The following is a 26,268-nucleotide window of genomic DNA, read 5'->3' on the forward strand; positions in this document are numbered from 1 at the left end:
GGCGGCTATCGCAAGTCAAAACAGCCGGAGTCCATTGGTATACAGAATTCAGAAACAGCTTCTGACAATGCCTATTTCGCAAAGACCCACTTTAAAATGGGTTCCCGCTCACACAGGGATTCAAGGCAATGAAGCCGCTGACCTACTGGCCAAGCAGGCAGCCAACTGCACGGATATATTAGAAAGACCAACTAAACTTCCTTGGTCTCATATTAAGCGAACAACCTTGACAAGTCTGCTACAAAATTGGCAAAGTAGATGGACAGAGGCAGAGGTAGGACGAAGGACATTTCGCTTACTGCCAAAAGTTAACATGGAAATAAAGACCCACTGTGCTAGCCTAACACAGTTCTTGACAGGTCATGGACCATTCCCAGTATACCTGAACAGATTCAGACTTAGGGATACTCCTTTCTGCGAATGCGGAGAGGAAGGCGACACGGACCATTATTACTTCCATTGTGTACATACAAGAACCTGGCACTTGAAGAAACCAGGGGACTGTGCCTGGGCAATGTGGACGACTAACACACTCAAAAACAGAATAGCCCTTGATAAAATAGAGAAAATCTCAGGACACTGCCTAAGCAGAAACAACCGTGGATAATATTATAATGTTTCAAAAGTTCAGAACTTAAAGCAGATAACCAGAATAACGCTTAGTGCCTTGCAGTTAACAATATGTAAAAACTGTTATTAGTTTATAATATTCAACCTTGTTACTCTGGAGTCTTTCCCGCCGTGATGGTATATAATTCCGTTTGGTTCATGTCCGTGGTCGGAAGCCATCATAGCGGTGCACTCACTCACTCACCATATACACATAAAATTGTTTATGTTATTTAAGAATAAACTTTACTTTTAATTCAAAAAGGTTCAAATAACTTGTAGAATATTTTTAAATGATTATTTGTTGATCTTTTTAACTATCTCATTTAGAAATGCTATTGGTCACACTGGCAAAAAAGATTTTAGTTTTATTTAATTTTGAAAAAAAAAAAATATACTTTAATTTGGAAAACTTAAAAAATTCGCAATTTTTCTTTTTTTCTTTTTTTTTTTTTTTAAATCTGAAAAAGGGTCTTCCATATTTTAAAATAGGCTCTTCAGATAGGATGAAAAGGCTTTGAAGTATTTGACTAATTGGTGACTATTTCTGATAGAATAGAATTACTTATTTTTGAAGATCTCCGACCTTCAAAATCTTTGTTTTCAGTCGATACCATTATGGGTCAAAGTGGTTTTCCATAACTATCATTCATCTAAATCTGTCTTCTGATAGAGAGATCTCTCAGTGAGTACTCTTGTAGAGACATTAGGTAATTTTTGGAAGCAGGAATAATGAAAAATATGCAACCGCCTTCGCCGAAAATTGAACTACTGACCTCTGGAATACCGACCCAGTGTGCTACCGTTACACCACGAAGGCGCGCTAGGGAAGTGGGAGAAATACCTTATATACTCCCCTTTTTAAAGGGCCACTAGGGTTTTAGGGGACCTAGCCGCCAAATCCTGGGTGCGGAGAATCATCATCCACAACCCTTTTAGTTCGGGCGCCACTGTAGAGACATTAGGTATTTTTTGGAGCTAGAGAGAGGAAAAATTAGCAACGCCTTCGCCGGGAATCGAACCACGGACCTCTGGAATACCGGCCCAGCGTGCTACCGTTACACCACGAAGGCACGCTAGGGAAGTGGGAGAAATACCTTATACTCTAATAATTTTAAAATAAATTAATGTGATTTTTTATTGAATTCTTTGCTTATGTCAATATGTGTCACCAATACTTTGGTTCGGATACTCTTTAGCGATTTTATAAGGTTAAACTCTCTATTTACAAATGTTTACCTTTCGTTTTCTGATGGACTGGGATCTTAGCAACGAAACAGAAGTTCGACTACACTTCAATAACACAGAGAACAGGCAAAATTTAACTAATAGTTTTATAACGCTCCATATCTCAGTTTACAATTTCTAGACACCACTAATTCCGAAGTTTCAAGAACTCAAGAGTTTAAGTAGATGGGACAAAGTTGTCTAACGTTCACATAATAAACTGGCTTCAGCACTGGAAATTAGGACCATATGCTCTAACAGATACAAGATTCCCTCATGAATCCGTAGGTCGACTAAGCGGATGGCTCTTAGTCTCAGGCTAACAAACTACTGACTCTTTTGCAGCAGTAATATCCTTTAATTATAACTTCATTCGCTGTTTAAATTAAAATTATTTTGCAATATTGCGAAGGCCGGCTGAAGAAAGCGATTATGTAGGAAAGAGTTAACTTAAGAACAACGTTATGGTAATAACCGTACAACTAACAAACCCATCTATCAAGTTATTAGTTAATAAATAAACTTCCGATTTCCTTGAAACTGGAGGTAACGTGAATTTAAAATCATAACCTCATCCCATGTTCACCATTTTTCATGATTGTCAACTTGAATGGACTTCGTTTCTCAAAATTTCTGTAACGTTTTTGCACTATATGATCCTGGTCATCATCTTAAAGTCTTCATATTACCTTTCTGTTGTAAATGGCGCATTCCATTAAGCTATGAACGTCTTAGAGCATAGTGTAATAGATAGAATGATGATCATTGATGCTAATAGTAGGTAATCAGATAGATGCTAATATTAAATATTGAATTCAATGATTAGAACTATAGAAAGGTGTGAAAAATCGTAAAAATGACTAGATGGCTACGTTGATATATTATTTTATGAATGGCCACAGATGGAGGCCTTACTGCATTAATTTATGAATGACTATAGTTTTATGAATTAATTTTCGAAACATACTGGGTCACATCATTAAGTCAAATTCTGTAAGCAAAAATAGTAAAATCTTTCACATTCCAGAACCGTTTAAATGAAGCTTTGATACTTCTAGACAGTATTTATTTGCATTTTCTTGGAAAAAAAATCTTAAATGTCTTTCTTTCACAAAATATTTATTTATTATTGCTATTTTATAAGTGCTTATGATACTGAGAATCAAACCACGATATTTCCATGCTCCATATAATGATTGAACTCAGTTAAAATGCCGTTTTAAAAGATTTAAGAACTGGTAATTTCTTTTATTATTTATTAATTGCTTCATATAGAATACAGTAAAAGTCTTCATTAACATGTTAAAATAACTTTTAATATTTTTTAAAATTTGTTAAAGCTTAAATCGCCTATTCGGCGTAGTCTAAAGTAGATTTCTGGTTTTAATATAGTTACAAATGTAGTTTTGTGTAAAACGAAAAATTAATATTTAGAATACAGATTGTTTATATAAATGCAAAATATCTCATTCTATGGGGATACTTTGCCTCAATTAATAAAAAAATTAAGCAGAATTAAAGAATAGATTTTAGAATGCAAGCATATTTTTCAAAATCACATACTTGGCTCACACAAAGTTCTGTCAGCATCCTTACTTTGGTAGTTACTCTCTAGTAGCTAACACTTAAATTTAATATTTAAATTTTACTTCCTTTGGCATAGTACATTTATCTCTTTGTGCTCACATTATGCTATTAACAAATTAAAATTCTAGTCACGAATTGCACTTTAAACTATAGGACAGCTTTCTTTATGATTATTCAAATGGACCCGTAGCATTTCCAGTTCAACAAATGCATCGGCTTCTTATCTCTATCTCAGTCATGACATGAGAACTATAACTACGTGGTACTAGTCACGCATTTAATATCAGTAAATCTTCGCTTTCTGGTTATAAGCATTTTAACTATGTTCATTGAGCAATAAGAACCATTAGCTCTAGTTTTATCAGAGCCTCGTGTTGTTTTTCACATGGAATCTTTACGTTAATGTTAAGCTGAAGAAAATCTCGATATCTTCAGTATTTCTTCTCATACTTTTCAGCTAGAAATGATTTTACACTTTCCACTTGTTAAGTTTATCCTCAACTCCACACTTTTAAATCTGGTAGTGAATTGTAATTCTTAACGGTTGTACATGAAGGGAAGGATTTATATATCTATATATGCGCACGTATTTGCATACAGAGAGAGAAAGAGAATTTTTTAAGTTAAAATTTTACTTTCTTATTTTATCACCGTATTTAATTTTGTAATTAATTACCGTATTTAGTTTATATCTCAATTTATTGCTTTTAAAGTGTTCGCCTATTGAGCTCAAACGGCGGAATATTTAAAAAAAATAATGCCATAACGTTTAAATGCAGAGGCAGCTCATGCAATTGAAGAATTTAGCTCATCAATCACAGAAAAATGCAAATTGACCGCAGCAGTTAAGGAAACGCCAGATTACCCAGATAAGATCGCCCACATGAAAAGAGCTGAATTTCTGTGATGAACCTTTAACATCTTCCTTCTCATAAACTTTATTTATAGTAACACAAATTAATAGGCAATTTTCAGACGGAACTGAAAGTCAATAACAATTGTAGATTTCTCTCTCTGTTATTAGCGCAGTCAGGAAAGCTGCCTACTTTGTGGCAATCAGCCAGATACCAGCTCTAATTTTGGGATTCAGTAAGAAGGCGTGGCTGAACTGAAATGTAGGCGATAAGTATAAGTAGTGTTCACTGAAATTATCCAGCATTTGTTATGGTACTTTTGTGAATTCAGTTTTAAGATTTCAAAGAATGTCACGGTTGTTTATGAATCTCAAAATCTCTTACAAAAGGATGATCTCACGATAGATTTAGATCTTCGAGAGAACCTATTTCATATAAAACTTTTCTGCTCAAAGCATCTAATTCGATCTGAAATATATTTATGAACTTTAAGAATATTTAGCAAAACAACGTAAATTATAAATCTTATGCAAGCTTAAATATATATCCTATCTTATATTATTCTACTTATACAAAATTACACTTTAAATTTATAGTGTGTAAATGAACATTGTTACTTAACAATTCATATTTGATGTTTAAAATTAAATGAACTATCATTAAAATAGCATGACGGACTTTTAAATGTACATCGTCGCAGAAGTGTCTTTGGTGATCTATAAGTGTGGAGACAAATATTCTTCTAAAAGAATACTGACGTAATTCTATTATTAGATTTATTTCAAATACTTTTTTAAGAATTTTTTTATTTAAGAATGCTATATTTAATAAAAAAATATTTAGATGCTGTTGCTTAATTTTTTAAATATTTTCTTCATAAAATCGAATACATCGCAAAATATCCTACTTTAAATATATAGACGTTTTAAAATTCACTTTCACATTTCAGCATCATAACTGCGTAAATTAGCACTTTTTATAATAAAATAGAGAATAGAAAGTTTTTATGATAATTTAAGTGTTGGTTTGTGAACCATAAAATCATATTTTGAGAAATCCTGTGAAACATATCAAGTATAAACTTTACATTATTAGGTGAAGTAACAGGTGATTTTTTTAATAACAATTAAAATTCACATCTGTAGATCGCAAGGTCATGAGTGTTCAGTTTAGAGTGTTGCCACTCTAAAAAGATTGAGAAGCACTGAAAGTGGAGAACAAATGACCGAATATTAAGAAATTTATTGTATTTGGTTGCATAGAATGCGGAATTTCAAGTATACAAAGCGATTTAACCGAAAGTTTGTACATTTTATAAACAAAGAAGTTACTCTGACTTGATTTTCAAAGCTAATTTAAATAAATATTTTGAAATAGTTTACGATTTCTTATTTTTCTCTTCCTTGTATCTTCTTCTTCTCATGCTTTTTATTGTTGATTTCTTATTGTCGTTTTTTAAAAAAAAATGGGAGAAGCACTTCCGAAAATAATCACCTCATCGTTTGGCTCTAGTTTTCAGAATTTCCAAAATGTATCCTGAAACTTCAGAATTTCCAATAAATTAACTCTATCTCTATGTAAAATCTTGACTTTTGTTCTTTCGCTTTTCTTTTATTTATAAGATATTTGATGACATTTAGACATTTGATGCAGTTTGGTTGCAAAGCAGTTACATTATCCTCTGTATCTCATTAAACATGGAAAATAAATTGGCAGATGCTTGTGAAAACATACAGCAGCTTTTTGTAAAGATCAGTTACGAAGAACAGAAATGGCGCATATGTGGCCATTTGAAAATTAAATTTCTATTTATCGGACTTCAACTAGGTTATATAAAACCCTATTATCTGATCAATGAAAAGGACAGCAGAGACCGAATAATAGATTTCAAAATGAAAAAAACTGGCAGGCCCACTGAGAGTGTTACTGGAATCTGGATTAAAGAATGTTGTGAGTGCATTGTTCGTTGACAGCAATTTGGTCTCATTAATACATTAAACATTAAATTAGAACTGGTGAGAAACTTCGTTTTAAAGCCATAGACAGTAATACCACAGCTTTTCTTTATCAGAGTTAAGACACATTTATCACATTCACTCCTTCATAATCAGCTGAGGTTATATTAACGATGAATATGTCGAGCGCTTCCACCAGGATATCTCTTACATATTTAGACCATTAGCAAGGGAGATGCAGCTGGTCAGTTTCAGTAGAATACCGTTCCAGAGTCTCCATGCATGAAACATCTACAGATTTATACAAGAGCGCAGAAAGGAGACGTACATAGAAGGAACGCTAAGATTACCTTTTTTGTACTGCACTGTAAAATCTTAATTTTATATTTTTCTATCCAGAATTATATCTTGATAAGTTTTACACTGTAAATAGTGTATAATAGGTAACTGCGTGTTATATTTTAATAAAAGTAAAAATATTTGGTAAATCTGAGCCAATCTAATGTTTTTATTGTATTTTAGAGCAAGTCGTATCAAAATTATTAAGAAATGCTGATTTATTTTCTGAGGAAAACAAAATTTGAAATTTGAAGGTCAGTGATTCTGGCCAATATGGTATGATTTCTGTACTTTAATAATGTTATTTTAGTATACATGTAGCTAATTGGTATTGTAATATTAAACTGTATTTTTTCTATTAATTCTTGAAATAAGAGCAATAATTATGAAAGGAATGTGGTTTATATATTTATGGCAAGTAATGTATTAGCCTTTTTATTACAAATTGCTTCAATAGCATTGATTTTTTTAACATTCCACAGACATTAAGTACACATTAAAATTAAATTTATCCAATGTAACATTAAGTAGACATTACAATTTTAATGTTGATACCATTTATTGCCAAAAGACATAATTTAAAATTATGCTTGAAATTCTAACGTATATTGAATAAAAACATATTTATGATAATTTCAAATGTGATGAAAAATACTTATTTTTGTTAGCTACAAATATGAAAGACAAAGTATATTTTTTTTAAGTGATAAAGGGCATACACCATTTTTCAAAATACAAGTTGCTGCTTTAAACTAAAAAAGATCTCTTGAGAAGTGTAATCAACTTATACATCATGAATAAAAACTAACATTGCCTTACATATATATTTACTTTTCAAGTTAATGATCATAAAAGTAGTCTGAAAGTGGAGCTGTGAATAGGGCAAAGAATATGTATTGTTTATATATATATATGTGTGTGTATAGACTTTCTTTGAATAGGACCACTAAATTTTGCTAGTTCGACTCGGGTTCGAGTCTGACGAAAGAAGTGCTGCAGAAGAATATTTTTGTGATTTTCCTAATAGTATATATAGTTTTGCTTAGAATAACCATCATGATGGTATTCAATTCACTAGGTAGATAGCTCTAGTATGCGTTTCTATTATAGGTGAATTCACTAAATTAGAATGATTAATTACGGGTTTATTATTCTAAATAAAACTTTAAGTAAACAAAGTAGAGTTTTATTTTGGTTAATATCCCATGACCGACTATAAGCCAAAAAGCATGGTATATTAATTTTAAAAATAATGAAAAGTATTCTTGTTAATTTTAAATGTGATTCCCCATTTAACTTAGTTTATAAATTAGAGTAAACTTTAGTCCAAAAGACGCATTTCAAACGATGCGCGTTCTTGTATCTTTTGTCCAAGGAATAGTGAGCATGAATGCAGAATTTTCTTAGTAAATAAAACAATTTACATAAAAAAGTAACTGTAACAATGAAAATACTTAATTAAATTTCAATTTATCTGAGTTTATTTATTTGGGAAACGTATTTTATTTTAACAAAGTGTACTTCACAAAATGAAATATAAAAAAGCATTAATATGAATCGGACGTAATTATTATATATATTAAACTAGTAATGAAATAATATGAGAGGTTTTTTAATTTATTTCTCTTATAATAAGAATATCAAGAAAGCTAATTCGTTGTTTCACTAAAAAAGCTAATGCAACATATAACATTATGTTAAATGTTCCAGAGTCGTATCATACGGCTTCTATTTATGTATAATATATATTTAGCGTTATATAAAATTATTTGTAAAGTACAAGCCAGAATTAAGAAAAATATGCAAACATTTTACAAGAGGGCTTGAAAAGGCATCGAAATTTCTTCAGCATATCTTGACTCTTCAAGGTTCTGTCCCATTTACTTTTTATCAAAGAAAAGAAGAGAAAAGAAGAAGAAACTTCATTATGTACATATAAATAAATTAACAAAGAAACTGTACAGAGTAAATTAGACTTAGAAGGAGGAGAAAATGGGAGGAGAAAAATCGTTAAAATAGTTTTTGTCTTTCTGGCCTAAAGAATCGTTATCTGAATCTAAAAAAATTCGATTTCCGGTTCATCACAAATGACGACCTTAGAAATGACGACCCTGATGACAATTAGGTTAAGCTTTTGTTCGACGTTTCATTTTGCTGAGAGTTGAGTTATCTCACCCATTGTCGAATAATATAGATTAGTTATGCTAGCGCTTATCAAAGTGGGATACTGGTAAAGAAGCACTTAGACATGCCTTATCAACCTTTCACTTTAACAGCTATTGATGGATACAATGGTGTCAGGAAAGAATTAATACGACATTTGCGTACCGTTTATTTAATCTTCGTGTAACACCGCGTAGCCTAGCTTATCTGAATTTGATGACAGTAATCGCGTAACACTTTTGATAATATGCTCAATATTATGATTTCTAAATTTAAGTATTTGGCCTGCTACACCATTCTGTTTTTTTTCCCCGAATCTTTTCAGAATATACTCAATATAAAGATTTCCATTAATTTCAAGTACTTGATTGATCACGATTGTGATATTACACAATTAGAACATTGACGAAAAATTCTTCGTTATACATAAATATATATTACCTATTTATTTTCTAACTTAGAAACAAGCAGGCAGAAAAGTAATTTGTTAAATAACGTTAAAAATGTATTGCAACAGAACGAAATACATTAAATTCATTTTCCATTCTATGCTTAAATCTTTGAAACGCGATTACCCTGCTATCATATTATAAATTCTGCTAACAAGACTTGGAAACATTAAATGTTCAAAATGAACTGCGATTATGCAATAAAAAAACCTCTTTCAGAGACTGAAAAGGTTGTTCTCATAATACACACATGTAATATAGAGTCTTTTCTCATGTTTTATTAAGCTACCTTGTGAACATTAAATTAATGTCCTATTTCATAAACACATTATAATTTTTTTAAAGGAATAATGAGAAATAACATAGAAAAGTCACTTTAGTTACCCATTTTATATTACCTAAATAAATGAAGAAGCTAATCAAATTCTGTAAGTATTTTGTAATGAAGCAGACCGTGCATCAGTTATAGGAAAGGCCGGAATTCTTTTCTTCTTTGAAGCTTTCTAGGAGGGCTCCTGTTGTACTCATCCTCATAATCGCAGCATAATCAGTATCATAGGAAAATCTCAATTTCACTTTGAAGAAGGAAATTTGTTCTTTCTTGAAGTGGTTCTTTCCTTAGAATTAATAAAGGTCTGAAGTACAGTTTATCCTATTTTTTAAAGTTTTAACTGAAATATTAAAGCAAAATACATATAAAGGCTCTATTAAAAACTGTTCTTATACTAAAAACACCATTTTCACATTGTCTGCTAAAGACAACAATTTAAATTCAGGGCAAAACTTAAAAAAAAAAAAAAAAAAAAAAAAAAAAAAAAAAAAAAAAATTAAAATATGTGCTAAGAAATGGAAATGACATGGCACTAAAAATAAATTATTATCTTTCATAAACTTTATTTACGTATCCAATACCGATCCTTCTAAATCTAAATGCATGTATTAATTTACCCCATTGATATACCCCTTTCAAATTCTATACTTCCGTTTTAATGTTTTCCACGCTTTAACAATCATGAATCGAAATTCACCTGTAAAATAAATTACTAATAACTGTAGATATCTATATAAATAAGTGACTGAGTATAGAGTTAGACTTTGATGAAGTAAAGAGAGAAAGAGAGATGGGGATATCCTTATCTTCAGGCCTTGTGTGGCGCGTGGGAATGAGACAGGAGAAAGTAAAGACTTTTGGGTAATAGACACTTCTCCACAGTTAGCTAGGGAGGAAAAATGGGTAAGATGTAATTTGGACGAATGAACACCCAAACCTACTCACCAGTCATTGAGCACCTGAGCAGAAGCGACTTGAGTGCAGTGCTATTCACAATGCGTCTTTCATTGCTTGGTATCTTAAATGTGAAGCCCTATTATTGTATAATATCTCTGCCTGCCGTCAGGGCTCTTGCGAGATTTCTTTACTTGTTGTGTTTTGTTTGTAAGCTTATCTCTCGTACAGGGGTTGGACAAAAATATGGAAACACCTCTAAAAAAACATGTTCCTTTGCTTAATATGGTGTAGGAAACCCGTTGGCATCCAAAACAGCTTGCAGTCTTCTCAGAATGGATAAATACAGTTCCTGTATGTTTGCCAAGGGAATATTATACCATTCTTCCTGAAAAATGGTGGCAAGTTCAGATAACGATGTTGGCGGTGGATAACGAGAATGCACTTTCCTTTCCAATGTAGACCACAAAGGTTCGATAATATTCAGGTCTGGTGACTGTGGTGGCCAGGGGAGATGGGACAACTCATCCTCGTGCTCAGAAAACCAGTCCTGGACAATGTGAGCTGTGTGAACAGGGGCTTTGTCGTCTTGGAAGACATCATCACCATCGGGGAACAAAGTTTATACCATGGGATGAACTTGATTGGCCAAAATGTTCACATAAGTCTTGGCAGTCATGTGCCCTGACACAGTTATCATGGGGCTAGCAGAGAACCACGATATGGCTGCCCAAACCATAACAGAACCCCGCCATGTTTTACTCTTGGCAACAAGCAATCTGTATTATAGGCTTGAGATGGCGTTCTCCAGACGTAAACTCGGCCAGAAGTGGGAAACAATGTGAAAGAAGACTCGTCAGACCATACTGCTCGCTTCCACTGCTCTATAGTCCAGGTTTTATGACTTAAACACCACCTTTTCCTGTTACGGGCATTTACATCACTGATGAGGGGCTTCTCAATTGCAGCACGGCCAGCAATTCCCTGTTTATGAAGCTCCCTTCTAATTGTTTTGGTACTCACAGGGTTCGGTAACACAACATTCATTTCAGCAGTAACTTTTGCAGCTGTAGTGTTCTTATTTTTCATCACAATTGCCCTTAATGATCGTCTGTCACGATCACTCAGGACACACTTTCGTCCGTGCTGTGATTTAGCAGATGATGTTTTTCCGCTTTTCAAATATGCGGAATAAATCTTCGATACAGTACCTCTTGAAACACTAAACACCTCGGCTACTTGCTTATGGAAGCACCTACCATACATGCTCCAACAATTTGCCCACGTTCGAAGTCTGTTAACTCTGACATAATGCAATGACAACCTCACATAACAGTACTCCGACAACAACTGAACTGTTTAGCACATTTACGAAGTTGTATAGGTGGCATCAGTAGTCAAAAACGCCAGCGCCACCTACATATTTCATTAAAATCAATCTTTCTTTTCAAACATGCATTTCACAAGGTGTTTCCATATTTTTGTCCATCCACTGTACATGTTCTGAGTATTGTTTTGAGATCTGATAAGCATGACAACAAGTATTCATCAATAGCCAAGGGCAAGAAATCGTTCAAACACTGGAACTCCCTTAACTGGCTTAATTCAAAATGCCTTCGCATTTTGCTCGATTTCTGAATGATGAAAAAATACCAGCCAATTGTCCTTAGAGAATTCTCATTAAAAGATCTTTTTATCTAGGACAAACACCTCTTGAGCGCTTTTACATAAGTGAATAATTTGGATAAGGACTTATTTTTTGAATATTCCTAGATACATTACTTAAGTCTTCAAGTAAACTGTTCGTAAATAAGTGTCCAACGTGCCAAATAAACCAATGGAAATGTGGGAGATATTAACATAACCATGATATAAAATGAGTGGTCATGTTTTTATAAAAGAAAAAACTATTTTATTTACCTCCAAAACAAAAAATCAAGACCCTGGATAACTAGCGGAAATGAAAAATTCGAGAAAATAATACATAATGTCATATACAGTGAAACAAGAAGGAATAAAGCTCTACTTTTTCTTCTGAATGTTAAAAAAAGGGTGCAAGAAAAAGATACGAAAAATTTGGACATTTGGAAAATGAAGGTTTGTAAGATATACATTTCGAATAATCTGATAAAATGTTTTTTAATATTCTTGAAGAATAAGTTTAAATTCTTAAAAGATAAGAGTTTTTAATATTTTTAAAGAATAAGTTTAAATTCTTATAAAACAAGTTTAAATTCTTAGAGAATAAGGGGTTTTAATGTTCTTAAAGAATACTCCCTTCACAAATTGAAGAAAATTTTCTGAGGAAGTTTTAAAAAAAAATCTGCAATCAAAATCTAAAAATGATGAGCAGTCAACGACTTTTGAATTTCGAGCATTAAGTTTCATGCTCTGTTACGTGTACAATACTGCAATTAAAGCGCCTAGACGTACACCAGAAGACACGTCCTAGTCCTTTAAATAAGCTAATGCCGTAAGGAAAGTATTTAATAATAAGAAACTTTAATAATTTATGCATCTAGTATCTCATAGTTTCTTCAATTTCTCTGAAGGTTTTAGCCTACACTACATACAATAAAATTATGCGCAGTTAAAAGGAATCAACGTCTAGATATTGCGGGAAGGGAATAAATTTTTCCAAACTGGAAAGGAATCGACAGAATACTGCTGGCAGTTGTAAATGTCATAACTTTATGCATACGTTTGTAGCATGTAAGGGATTTAACCTCGGATATAAATAACGAAATGGACTTGATATCCTTCTCTTTCGTCTGCAAAGGACCCCTTTCAGCCATGCCCTTCGCATGGCAAATAGTTCAAGGTTGTGCTAAGGTCGAAATTACGTCCTTTTTCTGGTGTCCGATTTCTTCAGTCTTTTCAGACAAGATTTACAGCTGTGCATTACTTAGCCTTCGCGTGAGCGCTTTGGGCTTGTTAGAAGCAAGGCGAAAAAAAAAAAATAAATAAATAAATGCAAAGAAGGTGATGCGTCTGAATAGTCACGTCATTCTTGGTAGTGAAAGTTAAATTCACCTTGATAAGCATTTCGTGTTAAAAAGCATTAAGCAGCTAATATTATCTGAGAAAAATGCTGTGTTTTTACTTCCTCACCTTCCCCTTTCAAGATAATTTCTTCAGAAATGCTGGTGATTTTCAAAGTAAAGATATTCTAGTACAGGTTACTTACGTAATTCAAACTTCCTTACATTATGTATACAGCTAAAATCTTAATCTTTATTCATTAGGCTTACGTATCTCAAGAAAAAGACAAAGTTTAAGTGTCTGAATTAAAAATGTTTAATGCTGTTGAAAACTAGGAAATAATTAGAGTTTGAAAGAGATTTTAATGAAAGCACTAATAATATTTTAGTAATACCAATAAACTTGTCGTTTCTAAATGGTAATTGCAGGAAGTTTACAGATGAGACAGCTTTTGCTACCAAAATTTGCATTGGGACAAATTAAAATTGGGATTAATTTACATCGGATTATCGGTTTCATTACTTTTTGGTTGAAAATTTTTGTATTTGTCGAGGATTTCAATGGTCTACCAAACGTTGATAAGAAATTGTCAGTGTGACATCTGCATCAGCTATAGAAGTTAAATACTTGACTTTTTGAGATCATAATATCTTGTTAATTGAAAAATTACTTTAAATTTTATCAATGCATCAGATTAAGTAATAGGAAAAAAAATAATATTTAATTGTAAAGGCCTGCATTTATCACTAGAGCTCGAGCCAGAAATTGAAACTAAATCAAACAGCAATCCCTCTTAACTAGTCTAAAAATCCATACAAAGTAACGAAAGAAAGATTTCCAACTCCATACTCCACTACATATCCACTCTGCTTTTCTTTACCAACGATTTTACGTTTTACGTTTCCTGTTCAGTAGGTACTTTTCTATTTATCAGGAAATTTTGAGGATACAAAATTTATATGGGACAACAGCCTGATTAATGACCGACACATATACCTGCGTATTAGAGAATATCCATATACAAAACTTCAAAGCACATTTGCCAAGCTTTGCAAATCTAAAAATTAACAGTTTTGTTTTCTTTCTCTTTCTCCTTTTTTAAAGCCATGGAAATTATGCCCAAGATTTAAGTTGCTTTTCTTAGTAAACAACACTTTTGAGTTCCGTCTTTAGCAGTTAATTCAGATACAATCGAACCTCCATCCTCCCCCATTAACGAATTCCTGGTAATAGACGAAAACCTTGGTTCCTCGAGTGTCAGCTGGAGGTTCGATTGTATCCCATCCTTCAGTTATACACATACAAGGCCATTATCAGTACTGAGCACCCATTTCAAATTCTCTATCCCTTCAAAAATATCAGCAATTATTTAGATGGCTCTTTCAGACATTATGGATATTAATTCCTCACCATATTCACTAACTTTTACAATTTGAGTTATTAAAACAATGATTGAAATTGTTGTATGTTTAAAATATTCCAGCAGATCTCATCTCTTATTCTGGGGTTTTTCTATGACGTGAATGAAATGATGCAGTATAATTTCATGAGCGCACGCTTAATTTAAATCGTGATTAAAATGCTTTGTGCAAGTTCTAGAAAATATTTATTAATTGTTTAGGTTAATGAAACAGAAAACATTCTTTTCATTTCGTGGTATGCTGAAAATTATACCCATAGTCAGTATATCAGTGACATTTCTCTGTTGATCTATAAATAGTAAAATAGTATTCTTTAAGCCTATTGAGGATATTTTCAATATTAACGCGTATTTAAATAAGAGGTTTAATTTACAATAGCATTATTCCTACAACGGAAAATTTTAACCATTTTGTAATATATGCTCAAGCTACTGTATTATCAGCAATTTCACACAACTGCTTTATTTTAGGAATATTATTTCCTGCATACAAATAACACGCACATAAAAGAATATTTTGTGATTATTTGTAAATTCATGTATTTATTTATATGAACTATATGAGCTAACATTTTTGGCTATATAAAATAAACCTTTCAGAAACTACATTAACAGTTGTTTTGCGAACTCTCATCTCTAGGTTTGAAGATGAAATTTTGTGTTTTATTAGCTATGATAAATTAGATAAATATATCACAATCTCAGCACACCTATGTCGACAACAGCTCTCATCACTTATGCGCCGCACGCGTACATCTCAAAACACTTTATTGTACTGGGTCAGGGAGATTGGTCCCCCTACATTATGAGGTCATCTGTATTGAGGTTAGTCAAGGCAACAAGTTGTTGAAATCTGCTCGGTGTCTTCCAAAGAACCAATGAAAATGGTTGAAAACAATTTCCCCCGTGTCTCAATACCCACTTTTTCTAGTGTCAGGTGATAGCGAAATTTTTCCGGCGGCGTGTAGACATTACCAGACTAGAATTACCTCTCAGCGAACAAGCACGAGAAAATCTTCCAAGAATCCAGGCTACTTCACGTTCCATCTGCACGTGCTGGTAAGCATCTCCCATGTAATTGTAAATGTTTTGAATACATTTCTAACTCCAAGAAATTTCACGATCTGCAGGTACTTCAGAGTAAAATTTACGTAAAGGTGTCGATAATTTGCTGTTCATAAATTTCAGTAATTAATTTCTGTACTGAGACAGGGGAAAAATCCAAAATACTCTGGTCTCTATTTTAAAAACCGTCTCAAAATGAGTGCACTACGTCAAATAATAACATGATTTGTTTTTCTTATTTAAAAAACTGCAGAGTTAAAGAATTGAAACTGCAAAATTATGTTTTCTAAGAAAAGAAAAAGTGAATTTAATCCATGCTTTTAGAAAACTTCCAATAAAATAAGTGAATTATAAATGTTGAAATGGAAGAAAATACACAGGACTTTGAACACATTTTTATTTAAATATTCATGATTTTGTTATTTAAGTAAAAGACAAATAGCTACACTGAAATTATTATTAAAAAGATATGTATGAAGGGGGAAGTGTACTATTAGTCACCGATAACTTTAATTATGATAATTTAGTGCGCACCTGTTGCCATATTTCTTTGTAGTTTTTTTTTTTTCTAGTTTAAAACTTAAGATTTCTTTAAATATTTTATAGAGCAGCATAATTCCTTAGCATACTGGAAATTATAAAATAACAATGTGATTCATAAAATATGTCTTGAATAAATATATGTTATCGTATAACGGCTGCAATCATTTAATTTCTGAAAAGAATTACGTCGATGCTATAAAAGGAACGAAGGAAAAGTAGTACTTTAACTTTTTAATTAAGCGAATGTTTTCCTTCATCATGAGTATAACTTTCATATAGGATTGTTGTTCTGCCATTATAAACTGCAAAAATTAATAATCTGACAATGAATTATACATTATACTTTTATACAATGCTTATATTCATGTCGGCTTTCATTATTAATACATTATTTCAAATTCATTACTAGCTAGATTCTAAAACACGATGATTATTGCAGCAAGCATCATTAATTAATTTCCTGTTATACGTGTAATCCTTTCGAAATGTTTTTAGTTTCTTCTCCAACGATGTCAATCTATGAAAAACACTTTGCTAAGATCAGAGAAAAGAATTAAATTCAACATAACAACAAGGCTTCAGAATGCAGCAGAAGAGTTTCTAAATAACTCTGCTGATAGAGAAGTAGTTGCAGTTTAATGTTTCTGAATTTTCAAGTCATTCTCCAAAGAAAACATTTCATTTCTTTATCATTCACATTCTCTACTTCTTTCCCTTTGAAATCTTTATAAGGAAGTTTTATAAGTAGAATTCATAAAGTTTACTGTTTACGAATGGCTCACTTAAAAACACAATTAAGGTACTTTTTTTAAAAATTCCTCTGGTGTTTGAGCATTTGCTGGAAATTGAGGTAAGACGAATGGAATGTTTTGTTTTCTGTTTCATTTGTTTCATCCAGAACCTTTTGCACTCTGTGTCTTGCCGCTGTGAGAAGGTAAGTATTAAACTCTTACTGCTAAAGGTAAGTTTCGTGTGTCTTTCATTCTTCTTGAATTGATATATTATGATTTCAAGACTCTCGGGTGTTTTGGTTCAATCAGTTCATTATTGCACACACAAATACAAACATTTTTAGAGGTCTAAACATAATACCTTACCAAACCACAATTAATAACTTTTGGGCATGATTTAAAACCATTGTTTTAAGTAACACATTTATTTGACATATCATTATATTTATATAATATAGTATAAAATATTACGGTAAATTATAAGAAAGTCTTCTTGTCTAACTTTCAACGTATTTTAATAAACGAAAACATTATTATTCACTTTTGGCTTTTAAAGTGATACGCTGTAACAGGGAAAGTTACTTAACGAATAAAGAAAATGAAGTCGAGTGATTACAAAACTTGGGAATCTTAGTTTGAATGCTCCAAGGTCACTGAGCTGCGAAAGATACCCGCTCTCCCTTTTTCATTCCTGTTTGCCTTTGTCGCTACGTATCGAATTGTGATGGCTGATTGCTATTCCGATGATTGCTATTCCGGTGATTCCTGTGTAAGAATTGGCTATTCACAAGCTGCCTTGTACGTTTTTTGAGGGTGCAGTATCGGCTCGACCCCTGAGAAACATAAACCTTGGGCAGTGCTCCTTTTAATGAGGTTGTTAAATGGATGATAAATCCGGCTAATAATGCCCGGAAAATGCCGTACCGGCTAAAGCCATTGGATCTAAAACAGTAACAATTTTGTGTGGCTAGAGAGTAAGGTGCGCTTAAATGTCTCTGTTAGGACACATTGTAGATTTTTTTTTTTAAAGTCCACCAAATTTAGATTTAACAGGATGTCAAGAAATACCTTTAATATAATAGGTGCAATAATTTTTAAAAATTCCATGTTCAAAATCCATTATTCAAATAAAGGAAGTACTATACTTCTTTATGCTCTATTACTATTTAAAAACTTCTTTAACTTTTTTTTGTGGATTTTTTTCACAGTAATACTATTTACTCTAAGTGCTAGTCAATTTTCAATCAATATTTCCATTTTTAATTTATCTAATATTTGCATTTCAAAAGATATGTTATCAGCTTCCCAAGATCTGTAACGTTATTAAGAATAGTAAGATTAATATTATCTTTTCGTAAGTTCCTGTTTGGACTTACTTCCCGTTTGGATGTTTGAAATGTACGTATTTACTTACTGTAAATACATACATTACAATATCAGCCATTTTTAGAGCATTAGAATATAGATTCACAAGGAAAATTTTCAGATAGCTAGGCTCATTATGACGTGATCGGAAAGCAGTCTGTATATTAACATATTTATTAACTTATAATATATTTTGCATGTTTTGCAAAAAGAAGTAACCTTGTTTTACGTAATGCATTCGAGATTCAACAATTTGAAGGCTAATTACTACTATAGATTTCAGCATATATCTCTTGTTTTCATCTTCTTGTTAATGAATCTCTTGTTTTCATTAAGCGTACGAGTAATAGTGGAATCGTCATGTCGTCCAATTTCGCAGGTGCATGGTTCAAAAAATAGATTTGACTATGAATGCATTTAAGCAGTTACACTTATCTAATTAAATCTTATAAAGGGAAATAAAAAAAATATATAAATAAAAGTTTTTATTAGATAAGTTTTATTTTAAATTCATAAAATAATTAATGAATTAAAGGGGTAAATATCAGTTATCATGTAATTTAATGGGAACAATAGATTAACTAATTCAATTTATAAAGTTGATCTAGAGCTTTTATCTGGAACAATGAAAGCGTGAGCTCCAAAATAACGAAATCTACTAATCGTATTTCATTGTCAAAAGCCATTACCATTACAAGTTTATCAAGGGTGTCCCACACTTTTATTATTCGTGATATAAAATTGTAGATGGATTGGATTGGATTATTCAATTATGGCAAAGCACACGAGGGCTATCTACCTAAAGGGAGGGATGCCTTCGTGGAGGACTTTCTAAGGCAAACTGGCTCGTATACAAGTAACACATGAGGAAAACCACGAAAACGCCCATGCAGCCAGCCCGTTGGCGGAATTTGAACCTCGGACCGAACTACCAGTGTTCAGAGTCTTTACCGCTCGGCCGCTGGTGGCGAGCCCTAAAATTGTACATGAATTTTGTAAAGGGCCCTTTTTAATCTTTTGCTTCTATTAAACTATATGATAAATATTTTTCCTTGTCGCTCATTAATTATTTTAAATAAAAGATTATTCTATAAAATTTTTTTTATTAAATATGGTTTTAATACTCAAACACTTTACTTTCTAGGCGGTTCTATGTTCAACTCTATTATAATTGTTATAATACCTGAAAACTGATAGTTTTATCTTGGGTTCCGTTCTCATGTTAAACAAGTTGACTCGATCAGTTTTTAGTTGTTTTATTTTTTACACATGTATAATATAAAGAGGATCTAATTTGAAAAATTAGCTTCCGAAGGTAATAGGTAGCTAAAATATTCCGAAATTAGCGGCATATTTTGTTATAATAAATAAATTCAATTCATTTACCTTCCTGTTTGAAAGGCTACATAATTTCATATTTACATGAGTGCACTTTTAAAAATGAATACTACTTTCTGACAACTGAAATAGATGCAATTCCTTTTTGCATTTGACTTTGATTTTAATGCGTTTGTTGCATAGCAAAAGCAATTTTGTTGTTAGGATGCCACTTATTTGTTAATTAATGGCAATTGTTTTCGATTTTGCTTTATAGATTAAAATATACTCATTATTTATGTTAAGCCTATGAAATCAACGAAGCTACAGTCATATGTGTCACCGAAAATTTATTCAGCGTACACAGCGGCACATTTTGTACGTTCTTTTGGATTAGTCATTGTTTAATTTCGAGATCCATGGTTTTGCTTTTTAAATGTAATATTTTTAATTTTCATGAAAATGCACGAAGTTTTGAAACCTATCAGTTCTGACTTGTCGAAAAAAATGTATATAAAAACTAGAAAATAATTGACTAAACAAGGGATGTGAAAAATAATATAAAGAAAAATTGGGATAACTACCTTTTCTACTCTTTTTCAATATTAAATGAAACGTAGGAAAAAGTATTTATTGTATAAATAAATAATTAAAATAGTTATTATATTTTTCACCCGCCTACACGAATATAGTAGTTACAAAGGCTTCACCTTTTAAATGATTAAAATTTATAAATTAACCCATAATTTCTCACCATAGTTTTATTTACCGTTCAGCAAAATACATTAAAATAATGCGATGAAGAAATTATATCCCTTTTTTAATATATTCATCCGATCTATAGACTACCGAAAATTTGACATTAGAAGTAAATTTTAAAAAATACACATCTTGCAAAGGACTTCTAAAGCAACGAAATTTCTAAAATTTTGATATTAAATCCATCATAATTTTCGTTTGCTGGAAGCTATGATAAAAAAATCACGTTAATGAGCTTTTGTTAGCCACATTAAGTCACGTTAATGATGTTTATTTCACTTCGAATCTGACGATTTTCCAAATTAGTTTCAAAATTTAAATCACGATAATGAATTGCAAAAACAGTAATCTTAGAAATGCAAAAATAACCTTAAAACGTTTTTTTATTGATAGCTTAAAATAGAGTTTGGCTTCATAAATATGATAATAAATGTTTATTTAATATAAAAAAATACTGTAAAAACATACTTGTAAAAAAAAAAGTACAGATAAAATTTTAAAGTATTAAATTTGCCCATTTTCTTAGTTCTCATTTTCAAAATTCAGCTACTCAGTACTTTTTCATCTATTACATTAATGAGCATAAGAGAAGTATTTTATTGTTTCTGCCTTAAAGTTTTTTTTTAGGAGCAAGCATGCCAGATCTCTTGAGAGAACTCACACACTTTGAGCAGTACTGATCACTAAAATTTTCGGGAATAAAATTAAAGTTTAGCAGCGTGTATGAAGAGCAACTTTTTTTTTGGGGGGGGGGGTTACTACTTTTAAGATACTTGTAGTTTTTTTCCTTTTTAAGAGTACCCAGCACGTAAATGTACTGAAATTCTACTTGAATAATAATCTTTTCCCTGGCGTTCTAAGAAAAGAGTAAATAATTATGCTTTGCTGTGCTGTGAACATCGTAATAAAAAGTTAGTTTTCACAAAAGCGTTCATTTTATGCAAAGCACCTTTCCATTAGTTGTATGTGCTGTAATGGGTGCTGCTTTGCTGAATGTGCCGGCAACTTATATTATACCAAAATATGCATGACATTGCTCAGAGCATACGAAGTCTCAAGCTTCATGGTGCATTAAACTAACCTTTATTACAAATATGAAAAAAGAAACTTTCACATTATTTCTGTTTTCCCCCTTGGCATGCTTAGTTTTACGCTTAGAAATGTTTTCTCTTTCTTTCTTAAAACATGTATTTTAACGATGTTTTCGCTTTTGTTGATGCCGAAAGTTAAAGGCAAATCAGTGTGCTTCAATAAATATCACATATGAGCTTATACTGTAGTATTGTGTAAAGGTAAGGAAAATATTGCAGTAAAAACTGACATAATAGTGCAAGAACGATGTTACGAAAATTCAAATAACATGCTAGTCATAATTTTGAGGTAAACAACCGCAGTGGTTTGTTTTGTTCAAAAATCTGCAATAGTTTTGCTAAACTTGAATTTCTGAAGGGCATTTTTATCGTGACTTTGATCCAATCATATAGTATTGTTACTATTGTTTTACCCACATTTATGTATAACTTTCGAACACTCTGGAAATTATCACCCTCCTAAGAATTAGAAGAAATTATAATTGTGCCAGCATATGTTAGTTGAAAACTTATCGTGTTTTGTTTAAGGAAATCCGTAACTAATTCTCAACAGAATTAATAAATGAATGCAGAAGTAGAAAATGAGTCTTGTATCTGACATACACCTTGCATTTTCTTCCTACACATAGCTTGGAACAAAACCCCCTCTCAATCAGAATAGAGGAATGCAAACATTGGTCACTCACCATTATATAAATATGAGAAACCCAAACGATGAGTTATTCCCTTGAAAAACAAGCATAGGACCCTTTCTTTGCCTACAGATTGAACTCGAAACCTAAGATCTGAATAATTATTCTATATTTTTTTTTCTGCTGTACTCATTTATTTTTACTGAATGGCTTTTACATCTCGTCTTATTTCATGGTATAAATGAACCTAGGTTGATTTGTATAGCTTTAAATACTCTGTTTTTCTGCGATTTCCTTGAGCGTTATGATCTTGATAGCAGCTAAAGAGAATGACTTGATCTACAAACGTATCATTGTTTTACATATTAAAACAATACTCTCAAACAATAATTTATTGCAAATTTTATTCTTCACAACTATTATAAGCGAAATAAATTATGAAATAAGTACGCAATCTGTAACTAAAAATTTAAAATTCTAATGAAAATATCTCGTATTCAACGCTAACTAACAGCGATTATGATGAACCGTATTTAAAGTACATTAAAAAGATAATGAAAAATGAAACTGTTGTTATCTTTCAGGCATCAATCTAAGCATATTTTGAGGTTGTTATAAAGAATGTTTGCAATGAAATTTTTTTAGCGATCTTTGTTGAAAGAAATAAAAAAAAATAACAAGGCTGATTTCCCAATTTTATCGAGGAAGCGAATTAAAAACAATAAAAATTTCTTTTAACTGACGTTAAGTCAGATTTTTTTTCACTACTGCTGTTCTCCACTATTTATAATACCTCTTAAACTTACAAATTGAGGTTAAAGCTATTTGTAATATTTTGTAAGAAATTTCAGGAAAACTGAATTTCGCATAGATTTTTCCCCGCTGAAACTAATATTATGCTAGTGTATTCTGTATTTAATTCTAATTTATTTTTTCATTTTTTAAAATTAATTAACCTTTTTAGTAGACTAATCATGTAAGAATGACTCATAAAAAAAGGACATTTGCAGTTGTCATTTCTGAAGACGCTGTGTAGTTTATTAGTAAATTCAGTTGATTTTTTTCATCTTGACTGCTTGGATTTAATCAAATCAATCTCATACGTATAATTAATAGATACTGAGATTTTGATTCTTGTTTTTGAGAGATTCTACATTTTTACCTGGTTCATCACATGTTAGAATATTTTCTGAATTTTTTCCCACAAGAAACTGTTGCCAAAAAAAGATAATACAGTTTGATTATTACTTTGTTCTGTGAAACGAAAAATGCATTTCCTTATTTATAAGTAGTACAGAAATATCTTTCTGCTGAAAATTGCATATATTATTCCTCAGAATGGTAGAAGAAATATTAGTATTTAACTTAGCCTTCGCAACAAAATGATGCAACATATTTAATTCTAACATATGTGATCCAATTACTGAATAGAAGGTTATGTTAACTAATAAGGTATGTTCTATGACATCTATACACGATAAAAATTCAAATCCGATCTACTTGAACATTTTCTTACTGTTCTTATCCTTGCAAATAATTTTTCTCCAGAAGAAAAAGGTTAAGTTAAGGAAGGAGACATGCTTTACATTTGCGTGTAATTCCCTTAAGTAATGTCAAAAATTACAGCAGGCAGTCTTCCCAGTGCATCATAATATTATGTTACAATTTTTAGTTTATTATTTATGGATATTTTCGTTTACTCAATAAAGCATGGTAAGTAATCAACATTATCGATTAGAAAATTTGTTCCAAATAACTTTATATCGATATAGTTTCAAAAATGATTAGAATTTGCTTGATATTATATGATTCTGGGCATTTTTTGATGGCTAGACTACTACAGACTCTTAGTATCAAGAATTGAGTAGAGTCTAAATGTCTTTTTAGTTCTAAGTTCTCTGCTGACTGACCCGAATTACCGTAAATATTCCAAATATTCCCTACTATTCATAAGTTAACGGTTTGTAGTTCAAAAATACATTTATTACTTTCTCTGATAACAGTGTGATTAATCATTTAAAATCTGAAATATCAATTCCTGCGTTCTTGTGCTTATCCCCAAAAATGATGAGAAATACATCTTCTTTTGTTTTTAATTAAGAGGTGCACGACTTTAAGCTTGAAAAATTTATCACAGATGCGTTTATGTCATTTTCCAGCATGAAAAGTATTTCTGCAAATGGAATTTTCACCATAAAAATTACCTTTGAAGCAGCTGAATACCTTTAACTGAGACATCATATTATAATTATTTTCGTCTTGTATCAATCTTAAAAATCATGATATCAATCTTAAAAATCTTCACAGTCTTATAATTTTTTTATTTGAATTAAATGCCTATTCATTATGCTATTACAATTTCAAGAACAAAATGTGTATTAAGTACTGGTTTCATTTATGATTTCTGATCATCTTTCCTTTTACTTTTATGTGATCCATAGGAATCCTAAATATGTTATATGTAACAGCATCAGAAGGGAATATTAAATTTTATGAACATGCGTAAAATCTATGTTAAAAAATTATACGAATATAATGTTTTTAATACGAAACTGTGTGGAAATGCCTACACTGACCAAAATGGATAAATCAAAAATAAACCACAAAACGAAACACAAGTTTATATGCTTAAGTTTTTGGCTACTTATTTCCTTTTAAGGTCATCACAATTTGCTTTGAATCATACATTTTCTCTTTTAATAATAATAAACTTTTAATAATTTTTACTACTTTTTGTGTAAATTATGCTCATTTATATATAAACTTCTATTGGAAATTGTTAAAAAGTTTTTAAAAAACTATATGATTGAATTTGGTGTATATTTTTGGATTTTGTACTATACGATTACATTCAAATGTATTTAATTTAAGCTTTGTAAAGTCATTAGGTTTTTTTTCCCTTGAAGCAGTAGACGTGAAATATGTGCAGTGCCTTCGCCGGAACTCAAACCCTGGACATCTCGAATGCGCATCGAGTACGTTTCCAATTACACGAAGGCATTCGGAAAGGAGGGAGGAAATACCTTATATACTCTACCTTTTAAAGGGCTACTGGGGATAGGAGGACCTAATCGCCAAATAGTGGTGGTCACGCATTATTGTCTATCACGTTTTAGTCTTTGTCCCGTTTTGTTTCTAAGCCTTCAACACCAATTGATAATAAAATAAATACAAAAACACTAAAATATTTGTTGGCATTTCTGCTTGACGATAGAGTTAAAGAGAGTATCAGAACTTAGCTGAATGTGGCGTGATAATGCAGTAGTAGCTCAATACTTGCGAATTAAAATATGCACTAAGAAATGGCTCCTATGCTAATGCGCCTTCTCAAGTGACTCCATGTGAAGAGGTAACCCACCAGCATTCAACACTCCCAACGTAAAAAGGATGAATTAGCGCACTCCGGAGTTAAGTTGCCAAAACGTTCTCAGTTCTAAACTTAGATTCTCGATCGCTATTTAGAATCATTTAATTTTCATTTTCTAGTGGAGTATACTAAACAGTAGAAGTACAGAAAAGATTCAGCGTAAAAATTGAAGTTTAACCAAAATAAACCTTACGATACTTATTACGTTTTTATCTTAGTTACATGCATATCTGTAATTTTCCCGTTTAACAACAGTTTTCTAATTGCTTAGTTTCGGGTGTATTTATTAACCAAGCAAATTCAAATATCTGTTGTAAAAGTTATAAGGTATTTCTTCCGCTTTCCTAGCGTGCCTATGTGGTGTAGTGGTTTGCACACTAGGCTGGTTTTCCAGAGGTCCGTGGTTCAATTCCCGGCGAAGGCGATTGCTCATTTTTCATCTTGCCTGCTTCCAAAAAATACCTAATGTCTCTACAAAGTGACTGATAAATAGAGTATTTGAATATATTCCTAGTTTTGAAATCGGTATCCTTTTATTTTATGAGACAATTGCTTTTATGATTTTAGAATTATATTTATTTTTTTAAT

The 26,268-nt window shown here is 31.6% G+C and overlaps 1 protein-coding gene across 2 annotated transcripts in view; it reads left to right on the plus strand.

Annotated features, from left to right (window-relative positions):
* LOC118202389 (4-hydroxyphenylpyruvate dioxygenase-like protein) overlaps nt 1–26,268 on the plus strand; it is a 176,142-nt gene that overhangs the window by 73,636 nt on the left and 76,238 nt on the right. Inside the window, exon 1 of one of the 2 annotated variants that reach the window (XM_085808037.1) lies at nt 15,713–15,869. The exons of the other annotated variant lie outside the window; for it this stretch is intronic. The gene's annotated coding sequence lies outside the window, so the exon portion shown is untranslated. Of the gene's footprint in view, nt 1–15,712; nt 15,870–26,268 lie in introns of those variants that run through there. 2 annotated transcript variants of the gene reach the window in all.

Source organism: Stegodyphus dumicola, chromosome X1 (assembly GCF_044657685.1).
Source record: "Stegodyphus dumicola isolate Sdum_Otavi_A_Nest chromosome X1, ASM4465768v1".
NCBI classification, from domain to species: Eukaryota; Metazoa; Arthropoda; class Arachnida; order Araneae; family Eresidae; genus Stegodyphus; species Stegodyphus dumicola.